The 18,635-nt window shown below is 34.5% G+C and overlaps 1 protein-coding gene across 1 annotated transcript in view; it reads left to right on the forward strand.

The window, feature by feature from the left end:
* The window catches only part of LOC145665174 (serine/threonine-protein kinase D3-like), an 848,187-nt gene that overhangs the window by 218,510 nt on the left and 611,042 nt on the right, over window positions 1-18,635 (forward strand).

Below are 18,635 nucleotides of genomic sequence, written 5' to 3' on the forward strand. Positions count from 1 at the left end.
TGCAACGTCGCTTTCTTTTCCAGCAGGTCAACCGCAATATCATCCTCAGTTAGAAGGATTCGTTGGAAGTATCCCTCTCACGTGATAAAAAAACAAATGGGTTACTTCAATTTTGTTCCGCTTCCTTTCAAACCGCTTGAGGATAATTTGGCCGCGGCAACTATACCAATAGAAAAGTCTTTACGCTTGGATACATTTCGAATTGCGCTTTTTATACTGATTTGAGGATGCTGAATCCAATTGAACTATTTTTAAATATACGCGTCAGTAAGGTTCCTAAAAAAAAAAAAAAAAAAACCCTTATCTCAAATTTGGAATTAAAATAAGCATAAATATTTCAACTTTGAGGTATTTTTTTCTCGTAATTCCATGAATGGATACGTTTTAAAATAGTTCCATTGAATTCAGCACCCTTAAATTAGTATAAGAAGTGCAATACGAAATGTTTCCAAAAGCATGCGCTTCTACTGTTGGCATAAACGGTACCTCAAAGACCCCAAGTTTAAAGTCATTTTTCTTGGAACCCCTCAGCATCCTCAAATTAATATAAAAAGTGCAATATGAAATGTTTCCAAGAGTGTGCATTTCCATTATTGGCATAAACGGTACCTCAAAGACCCCAACTCTGAAGCTATTTTTATTGGAACCCCATATCAGGACCTTGGCAGAGAAAGGATGATCCCGAAAAATCGATTTTTTGTGTGCTTGTGTGTGTGTGTGTGTTTTTTTTTTTTTTTTTTCTCGCATCGGACAGATCTGGGCAACACATAGATACCGCGTTTAGCCCTGGTTCGCCCTTAGTTTTCTCACAGTTTCAAGATAAACAAAGATTCGCCCTAGCTATCTTAGTATAAACTTGCAAAACTTTCAATTTGATTTCCCAACACCCCGATTTCAGGATTTGCCCTTTCTCCTCCAAGGTCCTGATATGTTTAAAAATAATTTCATTGTGTTCCACATCTTCAAATTGGAACAAGAAGCGCAATTGGAAATTTATCCAAGCGTGGACGCTTTTTTACTGGTGGTATGATCCTTAGTTCTTACCGTATCTTATTACCGTGATGGAAATTGAACCCAGGTCATAAAATCGAAAGCAAAAACAAGAAAAATAAAAAAAAGAATGAAAAACTGGCTGCAATCAGAGCGGCATATTCAAAGATAGTCAAATCAAAAATATCTACGTCATTCTAACTATGAATGATTTTCTTGTTATATTCTTTCAGGCAATGCTCGAAGAATGACCCGGTATGAAATATCGGTAAAAATTAAGATGCCGAAAGTCATATCCACTGTAGAAAATTGAAAATGAAATTAAAATTAAATCTTTTAGTTTAACGCCCCATAATTATGCCCTTAGATTAAGAGAGAATGCAATAAAAAATAAATAAATAAATAAAATAAAAAATAAAATAAAATAAAATAAAGAAAGAAAGAAAAAAGAAATTGAAATAAACTGCATTATATTGAAGTAATACCCAAGTGCACACTTGCTCATTTGTCATCTTTACATATCTCTCTCTCTCTCTCATTTTTCTTTCTTATTTAAATTGCACTGGTGAGTCCAGTTTTCATTTGTAAATAAATTGAATTTCATTTATTTATCATTTTCCTGTTAACGAAACATGATCTTTCCACACATCAGTAATACTATGCACCTGTTTTATACATTTCTATAGTAACGCGCAACGACAGGTGTGATATTACAGATAGCAATTGTGAAAAGTATATGGGAAAATGTGCGACAATTTTGGTAAAAAGAGGGGTAATGGAAAGTTGTAACTTGTTTAATAACTTCTCAAAAAAAGTACACTTAAGATAGGTTCACGCATATGAACATACTGGTATTAATTCGTTTTTAATTCGAACTTAATTTTCAATTCAGAATGTTTTTGTTTTACAGTATCAGAGATCGTAATCAGTGATCCAGAAATAGCCAGACCGTAGCCACCGATATGTAGGCCTGTGGACGAAAATATGACGTCATGGAAAAAATGCACGCGTATATTGTTATGTAAACTCAAGTTTTATTTCAGCCTTCTGCACTAGTCTAGTGGCTATCGCACCAGATTTTGGTACTCGTAGTCCCGGATTTGACTCCAGGTGGAAAGTATTGAACGCATAACGGTGGTTCGAAATAGTACTGTTTAATTCCGAATATTTCATTATTCAAATATTCGAATACTAACTTTTTCAAATATTTGTTCGAATATTCGGATATTCGAATAACTAACTTAAAGTAACTAACTCTATGATGGCCTATGGAACCGCAGGTTCAATGCTGCGTTCACAGAAGCTCTCCATTGACTTCTGTCCTTAACCAACTGAATCCAGTTTCTGCTTTGTATTCGAATTTCTGCGAGATCCATCTTAATATTTTCCTCCCATCTGCTCCTAGCAATTGTCGTTTTACCGATTGGATTTCCAGTCAAAACTTTAAAAGCGTTCCTAGTTTCTTCCATTCTGGCTACATAACCTGCCCACCTGAGCCTCCTACACTTGATGATCCGAACAATGTTTGGTAAATGATATAAATTAGTCAGTCCCTCGTTATTAAGTGTCCGCCATTTATTATTCTCGTTCCTCTTCGGTCCGAATATTCGTCTCAGGATCTTGTTCTCAAATACTATCAGTCTACATTCTTTCCTGAAAATAAGCAACCATGTTTCGCAAACATACAGAACACAGGGATGATTATCGGGGTTTTGTATATTTTAAGCTTCCATTTCCTCGATAGAATTCGCGACGACAAAAAAAATTTGAACTTAATAATAACACGAATTCCCTGCTTTTAGTCGAGATTTAATTTACTCCTGAATATGGTTTTGGTCTAATTTGAATGACAGCAGTTTTTTTTTCTTCAAATAATTATTAAAATAATTTTAACGCTACTAGTTAGGATTTCACCTTAAACTGTAGGTCCGCATCTCATAAATAGATTAGTGCTGACAAGGAACACTAAACTTAAACAAACAAACAAACAAACTAAATCTTATTTCATAGACACCCCTGTAAATCAAACTGTTTTCGATTAAAACGTGCATGACCAACTAGAAAGGTTTTACTGTAATTACACGATGAATCATGGAAACGATAGTCTTGAAATTTTAATATGTTTACTGTAAGGCGTGGTGTTGAAATTGGTTTTATTTTCTTTCTGTCTACCGTTTAATCTCGTCTTAGACCCTTTTTACATTTATTGTGCATCCCTTCTTCTCTATTTCATTAAATTCCTCGCTAATTTAATTACAGCTCTGGAAGGAAGACAGGCCAGGAGACAAAGATCGGGATTTGTTACCTGGGACAAATCGATACCTCCACGTCAATGTGCTGAAAAGGTGGAGAGCTAAGCCGATAAATTCTGTCGAAAGAAGAATTCCACAGCCAGCCCGGGTACAAAAAGTGCTCTCACAGCACGATCGTTAAAACGAGAATCTATATTTTCTCACTTCTTTTGGGTGATTGATGTGAAAATTTTGACAACATGCAAATTGGTCTTCAGTATATGAAGTATTTAAAAAAGCAGTATATTAGAACAACACGAAAATAATCTCTATATAGCCTATAATTCGCTTTTCTTATAAAAGCATAGCAGTAAAAATTAGCAACTTTCACAATCACTTTTCAGGTTTGTAGTAATTTTGTAGCTGAACGCATCAAATAAAATAAAATATATTTTTTGACGCATATAAAATGCATCAAACAAAGTAAAATGCATAATTAACTTTTTTTTCTATTGTTTTTCAGTGTAAAATTGATTTTTTTATGCTCTGAGGCGAAAGGAAATGATGAAGAAGGTAATAAAGGAAATGCTGGAATGAAAGAAAGACAATAGTTAAATTTATCCACGTAACAAACGGTGCAGCAGAAAGGGGAGTGTAACTAATAGAAGATTACAACAACGTTCTTATGAAAAATGAGTAACAGAATAGTGAAGGCCCACAGACAATCTTTTCCTATATGCGGCAAAGTGAACTATGTAGCAAATAAGATTCACAACTTACCAAAAAGATACTACATAAATAAGGGATATTTCAATTTCTTCCAAGTCATAATTTTTCTTTTTCCTCATAATAGTCTATGAATCATCTTGATGGAAAAACTTATTTGTAGTTCAAAGCAAAACAAGCAGTTTGTTTCAATTTATGTAAAAGACTTCCAAAATTCTTACAAATCTGTGTTTTATAACGACAATAAAATAATATTACATCGAAGCATTTTGTTTTTTGCACGTAATAACTCTTACATGAATATAGGTAACTTGAAAACAATACCAGATTTGTGCATCTGGTGAAATACTACCTCAAAAAGATGTGTCACATGATCCTCTTCCTATTTAAAAATTTTGACCTGAATTCAAGATGGCGGACTTCAAGATGGCCGCCATGATAACGGTATACAAGATTAGGTTGGTCTCTTCCTCTAGTTCCATTATCCAAGATATATTTCCATTCCCTTGAGCAATTTCTGAATTACAAGTGTTTATTCCAGCTTTTCCCCATATACTATGTATTGTAAAGCATTCAAAATTTTAGGTCGTTTGGGGAACCATTTAAAATTATTCAATGGATCTAATTTTTCTCCTGGCTTAATTTGGTCCCATATGGAACCATTTTAGGGGATTAGTTCAAAGATATTCCTAAATTTATTTTTCCCCATATAAATTTGGACCGCCCTAATATACCTCGGTATATGTATTCTATATATATTAGAAACTTGTTTGCGAGTGTTGTCTCGTAACAAAAGAGATTCTACGATGTGAAGTATCATAAGTACTAATGTGACACAGACTAAACTGTAATTTGTAGCTGGCAACTCTGTCTCTAAAGTTTTTTTTCCTTGTCTTTTGTTTTTGCTGAGTTTAAGCTGAGAGATATCGTTTTCCATGTTGACGGAATGATTGATTGATGAAGTGCAGCGCCATCCTCGTCATTTTTATTCTCTCCGTGTTTATTTGGGATTTGGAACATTTCCCTTTTTCTCATTGTGTTTTTAGAAGGTAGGCGCGATGTTAGAGGATGGGTTCTTTTACATTTGATTCGTTTCAGGTTTTTTTAATATTTTTTTTCGCAGAGGTTTTAGTGGCTATAATATTAATTTCTCTTGTGTAGAGAAGTTCGGCCATTCTCACAGTGTCTACGTAATAGTTTCCATCATTTGATGTTCGCTTACCAACTAATCCATCACACAAGCTGTGCGCTGGAATGAGTTTTTGAAACGCCGAGATTTCCTTCCATCAATTATATATACATTTACCATGACAACTTTTATCACAGTTTTTTTTTCTTTTGAAAAAAAAGTCTCTGAAAAGAATAAAAGAAAGCTTCGAGATTAGAATCAGTTCGTTTAATGCTTTCATTCAAAATTGTGCAATCATGATTTGTAAAATAAAGTTTTGGGGGAAAAAATGAACAAGTGTAGTGTTTTTTCTTCTCTTTCTTTCTTTCTTTCTTTCTTTTTCTTTTTTTTGTAACTTTATGAGTTTCGATTATTTAATGTATTTACATTCTTGAAGTGTATTTACGTCATAATGATTTTTAATCAGTTGTATTTTTGATTACTTGTCGTATTCAAAATGAATTGGCGTTTATCGGCTGTGCCTTTCTCATTTAACTGCGAAACATTTTTGATGTATCTTTGTTTGAGGCTACTGAAGGGGAAGCCGAGATATTCGTAAACACGTAAACTTGTAAATAAATGAGGCCGCCTGCGGTAGCTCGGTGGTAGAGTGTTCACCTCTAGTGCATGGAGTCCGGGGTTCAAATCCTGCTCCCGCCAAGTGAACTTTGTGGTGGACAAACCATATGCGTGGATTTTCTCGTGTTGCCACGAGACGAGACATTTCTCGTGTCTCGTCTCGTCTCGTCTCGTAAACGAGACGAGACACGAGACGGGACAGAACCCTTTTAGACGAGACACGAGACGAGACGGGACGTCTCGTGAAATGTCTCGTCTCGTCTCGTGTCTCGAAAATGAAAACGCTGACGGGAATGGCCAAGATTGAAATTGCCAGTGGTCATATAGATTGCAAAAGGAAAATCCCCTTTGTGAGAAAACATGTTGAAAAGCCTTCATAGAAAAGTGTCCTCTGTCTATTGAATGAAACAATCGTGATAGGCTACATGAGCTTCCAGGAATATCATCCTTAATGTCTTGTCCCCAATTCCCCTTGCTGTAAACTGAGGAATTCTCATTTTTTTATTTCTGGCTGGAATGATGAAAAACAAAATCAAAGACAGGGAAGATTTTTAAAAGGTCAAGAAACCGAACTACCACCACCATCTATTCAATTTGAAAACTGGGTAAGGTCTACACTCATTACAGGCTGTAGTTGAAAGTTCTGGCTGAGATGGCGGAAGAGAACATAACAGACTACACTTGTCTTTATTCTCTGGTGGCGGTATTCTTTTTGCTATATGAACCGAAAACGGCAATTGAACTATGTCACCTTGCAACTAAAATTTTGTCTTCTCTCTCTCTCCCTCTCTCTCTCTCTCTCACAGACACACACACACCCATACCCATAAAAACATACTTTTACCATTTTACCAATCGCTTGCTTATTATACAGCAGTCATGTAAAATTCACCTCTTCGTTTGGAAGGCGGGCGAAGGACAAAGAAAGCAAACATATTATCGACGAACCCTTCAAATTGTTTGCTTTCAGCAAATTTATGATACTAACAATAAATAACACTTTAGGTGAAGAGGTTTTACAGGGGGACCTTCGATTTGTTACGCGGAAATGTTTGATCTGACCAGAGTGCGAAATTGCCCTCTGCTTCCATGTTGATAGGAGAGGTATACTTCCCTTTCTTAGTGAATAATATTCATTAGGACCTGAATTATCTTCAGAAATTGTTTCTTACAGGCATATAAAACCTCTCGAACCTGATAAGTTCAAAGAACATTTGGTATAATATTCATGGAACTCCATTGAAAGCAGAAAATATCATGAGAATGATCAAAATTCGAACATTGGAGAACATAATTAACAGAAAAGAAATAGGATACCCAAACCATATTTTTAAACCTGCTATAAAATGTATATCCTATATTTTTACTAATTCCTTACTCCCATGAAAGTATCCTGGGTAGGATATTTTCTCCAATTTTTTCAGACTGAAATCCTTTTATCCCATACGATTTCGCTCCCTGACAATACGAAAAAACAAATGCTGTTAAAATCCATACACATGACCCTTCCGGGACTCAACCCGGGGCCTTCAACCCATGGTCTATCGCCGCAGACCGCTCGGCTTGGTATGAAGATGTACGTTGTATGATTGCGAATAGATCACGACAATATAAGAAACTTTAGTCCAAAATGGCCACCCAAAAATCAACTTTTTTTTTAGCCACTAGCTAATCTGGGTGTATTGTCATGAGTTTGTTACACAAACGGGGCAACCACCACATAGTAGCACCCCCTTGCGGTTATGGGAACATATTTGAACCATGGAGGTGAAGACTAACCCCAAGCATTCTTTCGTCCGATGTGTCGTTCAGCTCCCATTACTATGGCACTTTAAGTAGAGCTTACTGTGCAGTAACATATAAAATTTCAATCAAATACTTTCCATTACTCAATAAAATTATTTGGTTCCGAGCTTTTTTAAAAAAAAAAATAATTGCAACAAATCTAAACATGCTAAAATGGAAAGTAGTTTTGGGATTGTTATGGGTTAACACTGTGAAACCTAAAGGCTGGAATATATGAAATCAAAGTGTACACACATCTATCTCTCTATTTATCTATATATCTTTCCATCTCTCTCTCTCTCTCTCTCTCTCTATATATATATATATATATATATATATATATATATATATATATATATATATATATATATATATATATATATATATATATATATATATATATATATATATATATATATACTATAAAGCAAGTGGGCTGATAGTATACGATAGTGTCGGGGATGGTGACACCTTTACATCGAAATTTGCTTGTCGTGTAAACATTATTTGACATTAGTGTCTTCATCTTCGACGTACCTATGAGCAATTTGCTGTATATTCGTGTATTGGAACTGGTGAAACAAATTTCTATGTTTCAGAATGTAAAAAAAAAAAGAAAAAGAAAAAGAAAAAGAAAAAAAGAAAAAGAAATAAAAGAAAAAAGCCAGGGTCGAGAAGCCTCAGACAACTAACAGCAGAGATATATTATCTTGTAAACTATTTTTCCTTGCCTTGTGAGCTTATTTGAATTTATTTTTAAGACCTTTAGGTAACTTTGGCCGAATGGATGATGATGAGAAAATTAGTGGAATGAAGAAAGTGGTAGGATACTAGACAACTTCGAGAAAACACACACATTCGAAAAATGAAATGAAATCTTTGAGTTTTACGTCCCACGGTTATGCCGATTAGGCTAAAGGAGACAGTGATGATGAGCAATGAATGAAATGGTGGAATGAAGAAAGTGGGAGGAAACGGGAGAACGCCGAGAAAACCCACGCACACGGTGTTTGTCCACCACAAAGTCCACTTGGCGGGGCTGGGATCGAACCCGAGACCCCAAGCACTAGAGGTGAACGCTCTACAACTGAGCCACATCGGTCCCCACACACATTCAATGTTTGTCCATCACAAAGCTCACATAGCACTAACCGAGATCGAACCGACTACCAAATACACTAGAGGTGAAGGCTTCACAGTGTAGCTACCGTGATATTTCTTGTCTTGTGTGTTCTGTGTAATACTTGTAACTTAGTTGTATCTTGATTAGCATGGTGCAGCCTGCTACATTTTACTTTCGTTTCCATGGTATGCTGCTATACTTTTTACGAGACAAGACGAGACAAAACGAGACAAACGAGACGGGACGAGACGGGACGGGACAGAACCTCTCGAGACGAGACACGAGACGGGACGAGCACATTTTCTCGAGACGAGTCACGAGACGAGACATGCTTTGCACGAGACGAGACGAGACAGTCTGAAGTCTCGTCTCGTCTCGTCTCGTGGCAACACTAATTTTCTCAGGGTTCTCCCGTTTCATCCCACTTTCTTTACTTCACCATTTCATTAATTTCTCATCATCACCATCTCCCTTAGCCTAGCCGGCATACCCGTGAGAGAAGATTTCACTTTCATTTCATTTTTGTAACATAAATAACTCTTATGTTTGCAGAGATAACATTCAGATATTTTTATTTATAGAAAGTTTGGAGAATGTGCTACTTACTAAAGTACAAAAGAAATTTAAAAGTAACTCCTTCTAACAAAAGAGACACTGACCAAAGCTTAAAACTTTACTTTATTTTAAATTATAATTTGTAACTGTTTCGGATATCTAGCATATCCTTCTTCAGACACGATCGAAATTAATGAAAATACATACATATATATAAATGTTGTTATAACAGAGTTTAAATTCTTTAACCGTCATATATATATTCATTGTTATAAAAAATTTTAAATTCTTTTAACAGTCATATATAGAGTCATTGTTGTACTTTTTTATTTTTATTTATTTATTTATTTTTCTTATTTACCGAGGCCTTCAGCCCATCCTGTAAGTCTTCGTGTTCACTTTCCAGTTAATCACTTCCTTTATTTTTGGTTCTTATAAGGGCCCTTTATTTTTATTTATTTATTTATTTATTTATTTTTCTTCTCTATGTTATTCAAACTTCCTTGCCATGATTCATTAATTGGTAAGCCCCCTGTCCAGTTCATCTCTTCCTACCTTCTTTATCCAATCCGCTTCTTTCCACTTCCTTATTATCATTCTTTTCTCCATCTCCAATACTTCCGTCTTATCCCAATTAATTGCGTGATTCGTCTCCTTAACATGTTTGTATATGGCATTGGTATCTTTTTTCTTCCTAACATCATCTTCATGTTGTTTTATCCTTTCTTTCATTCTCTTTCCTGTCTCTCCTATATATGACATATCGCAGTCCTCACACCATACCCTGGAAATGACCCCTTCTTCCTCTTCATTAATCTTTTAAGTTCCTTTTCTATTCTTCTTCTTTATTGATCTTAATAAAGTTTCTCCACTCTTTCTATAAGTTCTGACCCCTCCTTTCTTCAATAAATTCTTCAGTTTCTCCGTTTCTTCTCCCATACTTTCTATGCCATGCCATTTTCCACTCTCATCCTCTTCATTCTTCTTTCTCCCTCTCTTCCTCTTCCTGCGTTCTTCTTCCTTCTCTAACTCTTTCTTGCTGTAACCTCTGTTACAACATTTAAACTCTGTTATAACAACATTTATATATATGTCTGTATTTTCATTAATTTCGATCGTGTCTGAAGAAGGATATGCTAGATATCCGAAACAGTTACAAATTATAATTTAAAATAAAGTAAAGTTTTAAGCTTTGGTCAGTGTCTCTTTTGTTAAAACAATTAATCCAAAGCCATGAATAGTCTTACTAACTCCTTCTAACCAAAACTGTTATTTTATATATGTATGTTTGAGATTGCTCCGTAGTACGGATAATCCCGAACACACTGTTGAGGGTAAAGCTTATTTTTTACAAGACACGAAATTGAATAAAAATCTAGTAGAAGATATATTGTAACTTTTATTATTTATCACTTTGATAAACATATTTCAAATAGAAGTTAACATAATGAGGAACAGAAACAAATTATTTTATTACCTTTTGATTTATTTCAAACAAAAGTTACTTGTGAGCTAAACAAAAGCTTCTTTTGTGAAGCAAATAAAGAAGTATTTAAGAATTACTTGGCACCATTGTGAAATACTGCGGTGGCTCAGTGGCAGAGCGTTCACCGCTGGTGCATGGGGTCCCAGGTTCAAACCCTGCTCCCGCTAAGTGAACTTTGTGGTGGACAAACACCATGTGCGTGGGTTTCCTCGAGGTTCTTCCTTTCCTCTCACTTTCTTCATTCCGCCATTTCATTCATTTCTCATCATCGGCATAACCGTGAGACGTAAAACTCAGAGATTTCATTTCATTTTCACCATTGTGTAATACCAAATACTCCGGGATAATGAAGAACTTTCTAATTTGCATTGTCCTGTGAGACTTCATTTTATTGTAAAGGTTACAACTACTTGTTCAATACATTACGGCTAGTGTAAGGTGCTCGGAAAGTTGCACAACATGAATTTTGTAGCATCAGAACTTTTGAACCATGCGTGCGAGAAATGAAATTGCCACCCAGGAAAGGCATTGTTACCTCCCCCCCCTCCCTAAAGCAAAACCTGAAATGACGCTACTAGATACTAACTTCAACATTTTAAAAGAATAGTACATTTACTTTAGAAAGATTTCCGTACACGGCAACTCGAAGATATTCAGTTTTTCTTTCATTAACTCTGCATCATTCCTTGCCAAGGCTACATCATTCGCGTACACAAATAGCTTGTTCAGATAATTCAATGACAATTTGTTGCTTGTTTTAATAGTCCGTCATTCGATTTTTCAAATAATAAATAAATAAATAAATAAATGGAACTATCGCTCGCAAAGAATACTGACGGATGAAAGTTGTCCTATCTAAATCAAATTTGGCATGATAAGTAGACCTTGGCGAGCTTTGTATGCATAGGAAGTGTTATAAACATAGTACCTTTCTTTGGTTCACAAAGTATGTTAAAAATTGGGATTTGACCAAATTTTCGTCAAAACAAAATCTCTAATTGCTATTTAGAAGACACCTTGTAAACATTAATTTAAGGCGGGGCCGCGGTGGCTCAGTGGTAGAGCGTTCGTTCATCTCTGGTACATGGGGTCCTTGGTTCGATTCCGGCACGCGCCAAGTGAACATTTGGTGGACAAACGCCGTGTGCGTGTTTTTTCTCGAATTTCTTCCATTTTCTCCCACTTTCTTCATTCCACCATTTCCTTTATTTTCATCATCACCATCTCCTTTCGCCTATTCGGCATAACGTGGGACGTAAAACTTAAAGATTTCATTTTTTCCCATTAACATGAGGCGTTATGATAACAGGTTGATTAGTTACATTTTAAATGCAGTGTGCACTTAGAATAAAAGTGAGAATAATAATTTGTTTTAGAAAAAATAATGTCAGTGAAGTACGATTTTTTCTGCAATAGGGAAACATAAGTTTTTCTATCCATATTCTAAAGGGAATATTAATTATTACTTATTAACTATTATTCTTTATTTTTTTTAAAAAAAACGCTTGTCCTCTGTTAACAATAAGCGTTTTACCAGTATAAAGAAATTTTTCAGGTGTTTTAGAAATTCTACAACAGAAAAAAATAAGGGAAACAAACAAACAAAAAAAAATCCCAATGATACTGTTTCCTCTTTATTACAGACAATTGACCTTGACAAGAAGCAATTAAAGAACCATTCTTTGCCACAGTTGTTTCAAAATGAGTTCCAGAAGCAATCCAACCAGAGAATAATACCTTCTAATTGTTTTCATTATCACGCATTGTTCTCTGGTCATTGGATTGTTTTCAGAAAACAGTATTGCAAAACCCAACAACAATTCATCTTGTAACTTCCGCGTTAGTATGGAATATAAAACAAAGACGACAATAATAATAATAATAATAATAATAATAATAATAATAATAATAATAATAATAATAATAATAATAATAATAATAATAATAATATCCCGCTCAAAGTGCTAAGAACAGTCAGTAAACAGACATAACAGCCATAAGTATACACAAAAGAGCAATTTACAATAGGACACGTAAAGAATAGAATGATTGTACTATTAAACCCTAGATTTCTACTGTGTTTTCTTATACCACTATTACTACCGATATACATAAATTTTTGGTGTACGAAACGCTAACATACACTGCCTTCCACTATTGCTTCATACCAGCAACTAACCAATCGTTGGTCGAGCATGTGTAAAAATAAAATGAAGTCCAACGTTCCAGGATTATGTCCTTTAGGCTAAAGAAGACGGATAGTTATGAAATATAATTCGTGGAATAATAATGTGGGAGGAAACGGGAAAACTCCAATAAAACCCATGAACATAATGTTCCCCACGTTAAACGCATACAAATATTACGTTGCGTTTCACAATGACGAAGGGCGTATTACTAATCATGACCTGTTCCCCGATCAGAAACCGCAACACGTGCCACTGGTTAATGGTTAACATTTAAATATATGCAGTATAAATGAAATAGTTTTTAAATGTAGACAGTATAAAATTAAATTACAAGTAGTACATGAAATGAAGTCTTCCGATTTTACCTCTCACGATTATACCGTGTGGGCTAAAGGAGATAGATGGTGGGAATGATAATGAATGAAGTGGTAGAATTAAGAAAGCGGAAGTAAATGGTACTTCAAGAAAAGCCCATGCACACGGTATTTGTCCATTACAAAGCCCTCTTAATGCCAACTGGGATTGAACTAGGAATCCCACATACCTGAAGTGAGCGTAAAGGAGAATTTGTTGTCACTTTTAGAAAAAGGAAACAGCAATCAATTCAATCTGCTAGTTAACAGTGTTTTTTTTTATTATTATTATTACGCATATAGTACATAGATTAACAACTTTTTCTTCCAGCAAAATAAAAAAAATTCAATCGGAGCGCTCAGATCACAAATGGTTTAAGTCCTCTTTCGGTCATTTTGATTATACAGTGTTAGCATAAATGATTCATTCGTTTTGAAAAGGCTATATTTTCAAAAAAAAAAAAAAAAAAAAAAAAAAAAAACACCTACACACATGAAAGATATATGAAAAGAACCAAAAACTCACCAAGTTTGTATTGTGTAGAATTTGGCACCCTCTTATTGATACATGAAAGTTCATGACTACCTAAGCGATTAACTTCTGCAAAGCTCGATTGGGCATATTGGTGAGAATGAGCTAGCTTTGTTCCCCTGGCCTCCCAGATCTCTTGATTTAATGCCCAGTGATTTCTTCTTGTGGTGGGTACGTACCCCTACTACCGTAATCCTTAGTTGAGCTCAAAGAACGTATGAGTGCTGCAGTGCAGACAATTGACAGGACTATGCTACAACATGTATGGAATGAGCTCGAATATCGTCTGGACGTGTGTAGGGTCATCAAAGGAGCACGACACACATTTGTAGAGGGTGTATAATACTTGGTGAGTTTGTGGTTCTTTTTATATACCTTTCATGTGTGTTCGTGTAATACACTTTTGAAAATATAACCTTTTCAGAAATGGATTAATCATTTATGCTAGCCCTGAATTTAATATTTAAGACCTCTACTTGAAGCTTCTTTCAGTACTTGACAGATTCATGTCTAAACACTGTAAATAACTCTTATTATTTTTTAAGAAAACAATATTTATTTTTCCGTTTATATAAACGAAGCGTACAAGATTTAATACATATAATTATCTCACAACTTTTGTCGTTGGGTGTAAATTCCTTGTTCTCTGGATGCTTCAACTGATATTGGCAACGAATACTATACTTTTCAGTATTTCATTTTTTATCGATTTTGCTCAAAATCTACACATGAAAATTTACCCACAAGTATTTTTTTTTTTTTTCAGTTCGATGTGATGTATTGACTAACACATGTCTCATGGTTGGACAATATTTTAGTTAAACAAAAATTGAAATATAAGAATTGTGTAGGATATGGGAACAAGACACAAAGTGCTTACAAATAAGGCACAGACTGTTACAGAGTTAAGAGAGCTATAGCATGTGCAAATAAAGGTAGATTATGAATATTTAGATTATACATTATGAAGATATAGCTCATGAAGATATAGATTATTGAGGTATAGACTGATTTGTTAAAACAAGATTAGTGTATTTGTGGATTACGATTAATGTAAAGAACTGTGTTGCAGAAAGGCACAGATTAAGAATAAAGGTTAATAGAAGAATTCAGTTGTGTGTATATGCTTTTAAAGATTTCTTACATGTTAATGGCAATTTTAGGCTATCTCAATAAATATACTATGGTGGCTACGGTCATTTTGTTAGTATCATAACGAAAAACTTGATGAACATACATCAATATCAGTTTCACTCCAGTAAGTGGCATAGTTCTCGTCTAGGGTGAATTTTAGGTTTATGAAGAAATTCGTTTTTCTCCATTTTCTCGGAAACTATACGTGAGATTCTACACTCACGCATATCATTTTGTTGAGACAATGAGAACTATCTATTGGTATCTTTTTTTTTAAGGCCTCCACATTTCCCTGCAGTTGCCAATTACTTTTGGACTTATTATAGGGCAGTCGCAACTTTGCCTCTGCCTTTATTTTCTCCCTTTTACTTTTATTTTCGTTTATCTCTATCTTCTGTTCGGCTATTATTCCTCAGCAGGTTGAGGTGAGGCTTATTTTTCTAGCATGGCATCTAATACTTTAAACCATGGCCTTTTATGTATCATTTTTTATTATATTTTAATTATTATTATTATTATTATTATTATTATTATTACAAAAATGGACAATCCTGTAAAAGAATAATACATACATACATAAGTTTTTTTTTTTTTGTCATTCATTAAAATTTTCATTGCACTATTTTGGGCTGCTTCCTCTACCATCACCTGAAAATAAACTAAAAAGAATATACATTAATAACAATATAGCTACAAGAGACATAGCGAAACAAATATTAGTTTAGTACAAGTTTCTTCTGAGTTTTTTCCTGTCTTTTATTATTTCTTTTTTATATTTTATTATTATTTTGTTTACTTCTTGTGATCGCACCAAACATTCACATTCAAGACACTAGCATTGACACTAAACACAAAACAAAAGTAGCGTCTTTCTATTCCGGTTTTCAATGCAGGAATTTTCTTTAATTTATTATTTGTGGACAGAATTCTGTATTTTTTTTTCTTCTTTCTAAATCTAGTTTCTGTTCTGTTCTCTCCTTCTTCTGTATTCAATTCTTCTATTCCACATGTTTTCCAGTATATGTTTTGTCAATTCTTGGAACTTCTGTAGCTTTATTTTATTCTGTCTGATGTTTTCCCATGTATCGTTTTTGACTTCATCTCTGATATTTATTATATCTTCCCTAGTTATGATAATGCAGAATCCATTGGTATCTGCCTTAGCTTTGGACTTTTTTTTTTTTTTTTTTGTTAAATGCAGTGGTAAAAATCGATCTCAAAAGCTAGGGGGAAGCATGACGTCACGCCGTCCCCCGTGCCTATCTTTGCCTATTGTAATTTTAGGAAGCGGGGGATGCCATATATATTTTCTGCAAGTGGGGGAACAGCATCCCCCGCGTTCTCACTCACTTTCACCCCTGATTAAATAATAATGCTATTGTAGAATTGCAGTAGAACATGTGTTGCAATACATATAACCTGTGTTTCTTCCAAAGTTGGTTCACTATAGTGCCATTCTTTCTCGACATTGGCTGTTACTTGTGCAACCCATACATCTATATATATTTTTCTATGTTCGATTATATTTATAGTCCAAGGTAAACCCACATATTTCACAGGAATGCATGAAATAAAACTCCACAAATGGAGAGATTTCCACTGCTTCGCCAATTAGTCCAGCAGTCATTGCTTACATTGATCTCACTACTGTTACGTAAATAGTTTTCTACACCTATATCAATGTAATAAAATAATACGTGTATGTGTATATCTGTCTATCATCAGCTTTTCGCATAGAAACGAGTACTCTAGAGCCACGATATTTTGTACACAAATATATATATATTCACCAGCTCTATTACTGTACGAAGCCCCCCCCCCTCCTTTTCGATTTTCGAGTTGAGGGATAAGATTTTAGGAGGATGAAAATGTATGCGAAAACGTAAACGTCTGTGAAGTTGTCCCGCCCACCTAACGAATTTTTCTTTTTATTATCTACATCGTTAGTTTATCGTTAGTTTACGTTAGTTTTGCTAAAATTGTCGTTAGTTTCGAAAAAAAAATATTCAAAAAATAAATGGTCAGGCCAACTTCACGGTTCCCCACCCAAAAACAAGTTTCAAAAGTTTTTCATATCACATCGTTAGTTTATCGTTAGTTTTGCTAAAACTATTGTTAGTTTCGCAAAAATAACGATTTTATTCTAGAAATAAAGTTTCCCGCCAACTGTGAATTAGCCCGCCCATATTGAATTCTCATAAAATTCCAACTCATATTGTTAGTTTACGTTAGTTTTGCTAAAATTAACGTTTGTTTTGCAAAAATAACGATTTTGTTCAAGAAATAAAGGTCCCCGCCAAATGTAAAGATAGCCCGCCCATAAAGAATTATCATAAATTTCCATCTCCATCGTTAGTTTATCGTTAGTTTACGTTAGTTTTACTATAAAACTATCGTTAATTACGCAAAAAGAACGATTTTATTCGAGAAATAAATGGGCAGGCCAACTTTACGGTTCCCAACCACAAACGAATTTCAAAAGTTTTTCATATCACATCGTTAGTTTATCGTTAGTTTTGTTAAAACTGTCGTTAGTTTCGCAAAAATAACGATTTTATTCTAGAAATAAAGTTTCCCGCCAACTGTGAAATAGCCCGCCCATATTGAATTCTCATAAAATTCCAACTCATATCGTTACTTTACGTTAGTTTTGCAAAAATAACGATTTTCTTCGAGAAATGTAAAGTTAGCCCGCCCCTAAAGAATCTTCATAAACTTCCACCTCATAATGTTAGTATATTTTTAGTTTATGTTAGTTTTGCCAAAACTATCGTTAGTTTCGCAAAAATAACAATTTTATTCAAAAACTAAATGTTCACGGTTCCCCACCCACAAAAGAAATTTCAAAATTCTTTCACATGGCACCATACTTTATCGTTAGTTTACGTTTGTTTTGCTAAAACTATCATTAGTTTCGCAAACATAAAGATTTAATTCGACCAACAATGTTTTCGACAGTGGCGTAGCCAGGATTTCGTTTTGGGGGATGCGGGCAGAAACTTCTTGGCAATTTGTAAACTGGGAACGCTATTTTAGGCTATATTTTAAGGACCCTTACATATTTGGGGGATCCAGGGGTCCTACCGCGAAAATTTTTTGGCACCATGTAGACTGGAAATGCAATTTTAGGTTTTATTTTTACAACTTTTAAAAAATTCTGGGGGTCCAGACCCTCGAAATTTCTTTCACATCACATCGTTAGTTTACGTTAGCTTTGCTAAAACTATCGTTAGTTTCGCAAAAATAACGGTTTTATTCGCGAAATATCCCCGCCAAATGTAGTTAGCCCGCCCGTAATGAATTGTCTTACGTTTCCACCTCATATCGCTAGTTCACGATAGTTTTGTTAAAACTGTCGTTAGTTTCGCAAAAATTACTATTTTATTCGAGAAATAAAGTTTTTTGCTAAGTGTTAAATTAGGCTACCCGTAAACAATTTACTTAAACTTCCATCTCATATCATTAGTTTTACTAAAACTATCGTTAATTTCACAAAAAGAACAATTTCCAGAAATGAAGTCTCCCGCCAATGTGAAGTTATTCTTTTCATAAAGAATTTCTATAAATTTCCAAATCAGATCGTTAGTTTATCGTTAATTTACACTTGTTTTGCTAAACCTATCGCTAATTTCGCAAAAATAAGGATTTTATTCGAGAAATAATTATTCCCGTCATATCTAATTAACCCATAATTAAGTTAACCCGTAATTAAGAAATCATTTAAATTTTCACTCCATATCATAAATTTATTTCAGGTTTACTTAAACTATCGTTAGTTTCTTTT

This window comes from Thermobia domestica, chromosome 11 (genome assembly GCF_964235325.1).
Source record: "Thermobia domestica chromosome 11, izTheDome1.hap1.1, whole genome shotgun sequence".
Taxonomy (NCBI): domain Eukaryota; kingdom Metazoa; phylum Arthropoda; class Insecta; order Zygentoma; family Lepismatidae; genus Thermobia; species Thermobia domestica.